Source organism: Mirounga angustirostris, unplaced genomic scaffold (genome assembly GCF_029215605.1).
Source record: "Mirounga angustirostris isolate CCGP_5_RB_7025 unplaced genomic scaffold, mMirAng1.0.hap1 SCAF_11, whole genome shotgun sequence".
Taxonomy (NCBI): Eukaryota; Metazoa; Chordata; class Mammalia; order Carnivora; family Phocidae; genus Mirounga; species Mirounga angustirostris.
In genome coordinates, this window is record NW_026991719.1 from 86,287,708 (window position 1) to 86,293,520 (window position 5,813).

Genomic DNA, 5,813 nt, shown 5'->3' on the forward strand with positions numbered 1-5,813 from the left:
TGTACTGTTGGATTCAATTTGCTAGTATTTTGTTGAGAATTTTTACATCCATGTTCATCAGGGATATTGGCCTATAGATCTTTTTTTTCAGTGGGGTCTTTGTCTGGTTTTGGAATCAGAGTAATGCTGGCCTAATAGAATGAATTTGGAAGTTTTCCTTCCTTTTCTTTCTTTTTTTTTTTTTGAATAGTTTGAGAAAAATAGGTATTAACTCTTCTTTAAATGTTTGGTAGAGGGCGCCTGGGTGGCTCAGTCAGTTAAGCGTCTGCCTTTAGCTCAGGTCATGATCCCAGGGTCCTGGGATCGAGCCCTGCACTGGGCTGGGAGTCTGCTTCTCCCTCTGCTCCTCTCACCCACTCATGCTCTCTTTCTCTCTCGCACGTGCTCTCTAAAAAATAAATAAATACTTTTTTTTTTTTTAATAAATGCTTGGTAGAATTCACCTGTGAAGACATCTGTCCTTGGACTTTTGTTTGTTGGGAATTTTTTAATTACTGATTCAATTTCTTTGCTGGGTTTTGGTCTGTTCAAATTTTCTATTTCTTACTGTTTCAGTTTTTGTAGTTTATTTCTAGGAATTTATCCATTTCTTCCAGGTTGTCCAATTTGTTGGCATATAATTTTTCACAATATTCTCTTATAATTGTTTATATTTTTGTGGCATTAGTTTTTATTTCTCCTCTTTCATTTGTGATTTTATTTATTTGGGTCCTTTGTTCTTTTTGATAAGTCTGGCTATTTCTTATTATTTTTTTCCCAAAGAACCAGCTCCTGGTTTCATTGATATGTTCTACTGTTTTTAGTTTCTATATCATTTATTTCTGCTCTAATCTTTATTATTTCCCTTCTTCTGCTCCTTTAGGCTTCATTTGTTTTCTTTTTCTAGCTCCCTAGGTGTACGATTAGGTTGTTTATTTGATTTTTCTTGCTTCTTGAAGTAGGCTTGTATTGCTATATACTTCCCTCTTAGGACTGCTTTTGCTGCATCCCAAAGGTTTTGACCATCGTGTTTTCAAAAATATAGAATGCTTCACAAATTTGCATGTCATCTTTGCACAGGGACCCTGCTAATCTTCTCTGTATTGTTCCAATTTTAGTATATGTGCTGCCGAAGGAAGCACTTAATAAAATTTTTTTAAAAAAGCAAAAAAAGGAAAGGAGACTTTATTTAAGAATGGCTGTACATTTACATTAAAATTGAAAGGATAGTGCAGAGTTCCCATATATCCCCTCACATGGTTTCTCCTATTATCAACAGCCTATGTTATTATGGTACGTTCACTGTAATTAATGAACCAATATTAATACTCTATTTTTAACTAAAGTACATAGCTTATTCAAATTTCCTTGGTTTTTACCTGATGTATTTCTGCTCCAGAATCCCATCCAGGATTCTATATTACGTTTATTGTTGTGTCTCCTTAGGCTTCTCTTGGCAGTGAAAAGTCCTCAGACTTTTCCTATTCATGGTGACCTTGGCAGTTTTAAAGCATATTGGTCAAGTGTTTTGTAGACTATCCTTCTATTGGAATTTTTATAATTTTTAAACCATGATTAAACTAGGATTATGGTTTTTCTTTTTTTGAGGAATACAACATAGGTAAGTTGCCATTTTCATCACTTCGTATAAAGATAAATACTCTCAACGTGACTTATCACTATTGATACTGACATTGATCACTTAGCTGAGGTAGATTTTGCCAAACTTCTTCACTGGAAAATTGTCCTTTGTCCATAGCCCCCTTAAAATACTGTATTTTGGAAAAGGAATTCACTTCACTCAGCAGGCTATATTTAAGGTGTAGGGATTTATGCTCTCTTTCTTTTAGTGCAAAGTATCTATACAAGTCATTTAGAATTTTTATGCAAGAAAAAATATGCTTTTAGTTCATTGAGCATCCTTATGACATGTTTTGAATTCTTTGTCTGGTAACTCATATATCTCCATTTCTTTAGTGTGAATTTCTGGAGATTTATTTTGTTCCTTCAACTTGGCCATATTTCCCTGTTTCTTTGTATGTCTTGTTATCTTTTGTTGGGACTTGAGCATTTGAAAAAACAGCCACTTCACCTAGTCATTACAGTCTAGCTTTGTATAAGGATGACCTTCACCAATAAGCCTACCTTGAGATTCTGGAGGCCTCTCAAGCCTTTTCTGGAGGTGCATCTTTTCTGGGTTTGTATGCATAATCTCATATTTGAAGATATTTCCCTGTTTCTACTCAGAAACTTCCCCTGATGTCTGTTTGTAGTCCTAGAGTTTTGCTGGTGTTGTAGCAAGCTGTAGCACATGAGCTCTACCTAGTGTCTGTCCTCAGTACTGTAGATTATTTGGCCTTAGACCATAAATTGATCTTTGTTCTCAGCAGCCCTCAACCTGGTGCCAATTCCTGTCAGTGTTTTGACCCATGTAAGAGAACCCCAGTCCCTAATGCAACCCCCTGAAAAGTCAGAATGTTTGTTGTGCATTCCACTCTTCTCTTTGCCTCCCTGGAAGGAAGCCAGGTGTTGGAAGTTTTCTCATTACCACACTGTGCTGTACCAGAAGTGGGAGCTTTGGTGAGTAACTACCACCAATTTTCTGTCTTCAATGTGGTTCTTCTTAGGCATGTGCTGGCCTGTAGTTCAGGAATTTCTTAACTGGTTTTCATGAAAGCAGTCGGTCGGTGCAATGTTATGTTCATGTTTCTGTGGGATAAGGAGGATCTGGGGCTTTCTGTTCTGCCATCTTGGTGACAATATTCCACTAACATCCTTTTAATACAGATTTGGAGATATTTATTAGGATTTCGCTGAATTTCTAGATTATTTTGAGGAGAATGTATAACTTCATAAGTTTTTCCTCATGCTATCCATCAGGTATTCATAGTTTATTCATAATGCTTAAACGGTAATAATTACGACCTTGAAAATTGTGAAACTGCCCTCTCATTTCTTAAAGAAATGGAAAAGTTTAGACTTTCCCCTTACATTCTAAATATAAATCTGTGAACAAATACAAGTAACCATTCCAGCTAACAAGATTTCACAATAAGAGCTCAATTTTGCTATCCTTTAATTAAAAATAAACCATCGCAGAGAATTTCAATTCTGCCAAAGTGAAGTTGCCCTACTCCTCCCAGGACCTACCCATGAAAGAAAAAACTTTCTGGACATAACACAACAAAAAAACATAGGAAGACTCTGAAAGAACTCAAAGGGGCACAGCAGGGAGCTAATCTTCCATTCCCCATCTGAAGCTGGCAGTGCTCTGGTTCCCCAGCAATGGTAGTATTAGCAGGTTTCAGCAACCATTTAATTCTCTACCCCACACAATGTCAGTAAGACTGAACAACGTGATACAAGTTGGAGCCATTTGGCAATCCACTTTATCCCCAGTAGGAAACTGAGCCTTCCTCCTTAATCCCGCAATCTCATCCAGCATCAGCAAGACTATATAAGGAAAAGTAACATGAGGTGGAGCTAGTCATTATTCTGCCCATCCTCTACCAATATCAGTTTGGAAGTGTAACCTCTGAAGCATTTAAGAAAGATTGGTGTTAATTATCCTTTAACGGTTCGGGAGAATTCACCAATGAAGCTATCTGATCCTGGGTTTTTCTTTGCTTTTAATTTCTGAATCACCCTTACTCTGTTGCTCTCTTCACATTTTCTATTTATTCATGTTTCAATCTTGATAGGTTGTGTGTTCCTATGCTTGTATCCATTTCTAATAGATTATCCAATTTGTTGGCATTTAATTATTCATAATAACCTCTCATAATCCTTTTTATTTCTGTGGCATCAGTTGTTATGTCCTCTTTTGCATTTCTGATCTTATTTGAGTCTTCTCTCTTGTTTTCTTAGTCAAACTAAGGGTTTGTCACTTTTGTTTATCTTTCCAAAAAAATAATTCAGTTTTGTTAATTTTTTCTATTGTTTTTTTATTTTCTATTTCATTTAGTTCTGCTCAGATCTTTATTATTTATTTTCTCCTGATAACTTTGGGCTTCGTTTGTTCTTATTTTTCTAGTTCCTTGAGGTGTGAAATTGGGTTGCTTATTTAGGAGCTTTTCCCTTTTTTTAATGTAGAGGATCACTATAAAATTCCCTCTTAGTATTGCTTTTGTTGCATCTCAGGAATTTTGCTCTGAGTGAAAAGGCAACTTAAAGAATGTGAGATATTTACAAACCATATATCTGATAAAAGCTTAATATCCAAAATATATAGGGAAGTCCTACAACTCAACAGCAAAACAAAACAAAAAAATATATAGTAGTTCCCCCTTACCTGCAGTTTCACCTTCAGTTACCTGTAATCAACTGCTATCCAGAAGCAGATGATCCTCCTTCTGACATATTTTCAGAAGGTCAACAGTAGCCTAATACTACATCACAAGGCCTACATCATTCACCTCACTTTATCTTGTCACATAGGCATTTTATCATCTCACATCATCACAAGAAGATATTTTGAGAAAGAGTACATTGCCATCGCATTTATTACAGTATATTGGTATAATTGTTCTATTTTATTATTAGTTGTTAATCTCTTACCATACTTAATTTATAAATTAAACTTTATAAAAGGTATGTATATATAGGAAAAACATAGTATATATAGGGTTCAGTACTATCTGAATTTCCAAATATCCACTGGGGTCTTGGAATGTATAAGGGGAGATACTGTAACACAATTTAGAAATGGAAAAAGGACTTAAATAGACATCTCTTTAAAAAAGACGTTCAAATGATCAACAGGTATATGGAAAAAGTGCTCACCATCACTAATCATGAGGGAAATGTAAATCAAAACCACAATTAAATATCATCTTACTCTTGTTAGGATGATTATCTTTAAAAAAAAAGAGATAACAAGTGTTGACAAGGATATAAAGAAATGAAACCCTTGTACACTGTCAGTGGGAATGTAAAATGATGCCAATGCTATGTAAAACAGTATGAAGGTTTCTCAAAAACCCAAAAATAGAACTACCATATGGTCCAGAAATCCCACTTCTGTGTATTTATCTGAAGGAAATGAAATCAGGATTTTGAAGAGATATCTGCACTCACGTGTTCATTGCAGCATTATTCACAGTAGTCAAGAAATGGAAACAACATAAATGTCCATTGACAGAAGAATATATCAAGAAAATGTGGTATATACATACATAAAATGAAATTCTATTCATCCTTAAAAGAAAAGGAAGGAAATCCTGCCATTTGGGACAACATAGTTGGACCTGGAGGACATTATGGTAGGTGAAATAGCCAGTCACAGAAGGACAAATACTGCATGATTCCACTTATATGAAGTATTTAAAATCATCAATTTACAGAAACAAAGTAAAATGGCTGTTTTCAGGGTCTGGGGGAAGGAGAAATGGAGTGTTGCTGTTCAACAAGTATAAAGTTTTAGTTAGGCAAGATGAATAAATTCTACAGATCTGCTGTACAACATTGTACTGACAGTTAACAATACTGTATTGTGTACTTAAAGAAGTAAATAAGAAGACTGTTGAATCACAGACCAGTACCTCTGAAACAAATAATACATTATATGTTAAAAAAAAAAAGAAGATAGTAGGAAGGGAAAAATGAAGGGGGAGAATCGGAGGGGGAGATGAACCATGAGAGATGATGGACTCTGAGAAACAAACTGAGGATTCTAGAGGGGAGGGGAGTGGGGGGATGGGTTAGCCCGGTGATGGGTATTAAGGAGGGCAAGTACTGAATGGAGCACTGGGTGTTATATGCAAACAATTAATCATGGAACACTACATCAAAAACTAATGATATCATGTATGGTGATTAACATAACATAATAAAAT

General features: G+C 35.4%; 1 non-coding gene across 1 annotated transcript; it reads right to left on the bottom strand.

Annotated features, from left to right (window-relative positions):
• Nucleotides 1-1,014: 1,014 nt before the first annotated feature.
• LOC123851328 (U6 spliceosomal RNA) lies at nt 1,015-1,121 on the bottom strand. The gene has a single exon (XR_006792545.1). It is a non-coding gene; the product is annotated as a U6 spliceosomal RNA (small nuclear RNA).
• Between the last annotated feature and the right edge of the window lie 4,692 nt (nt 1,122-5,813).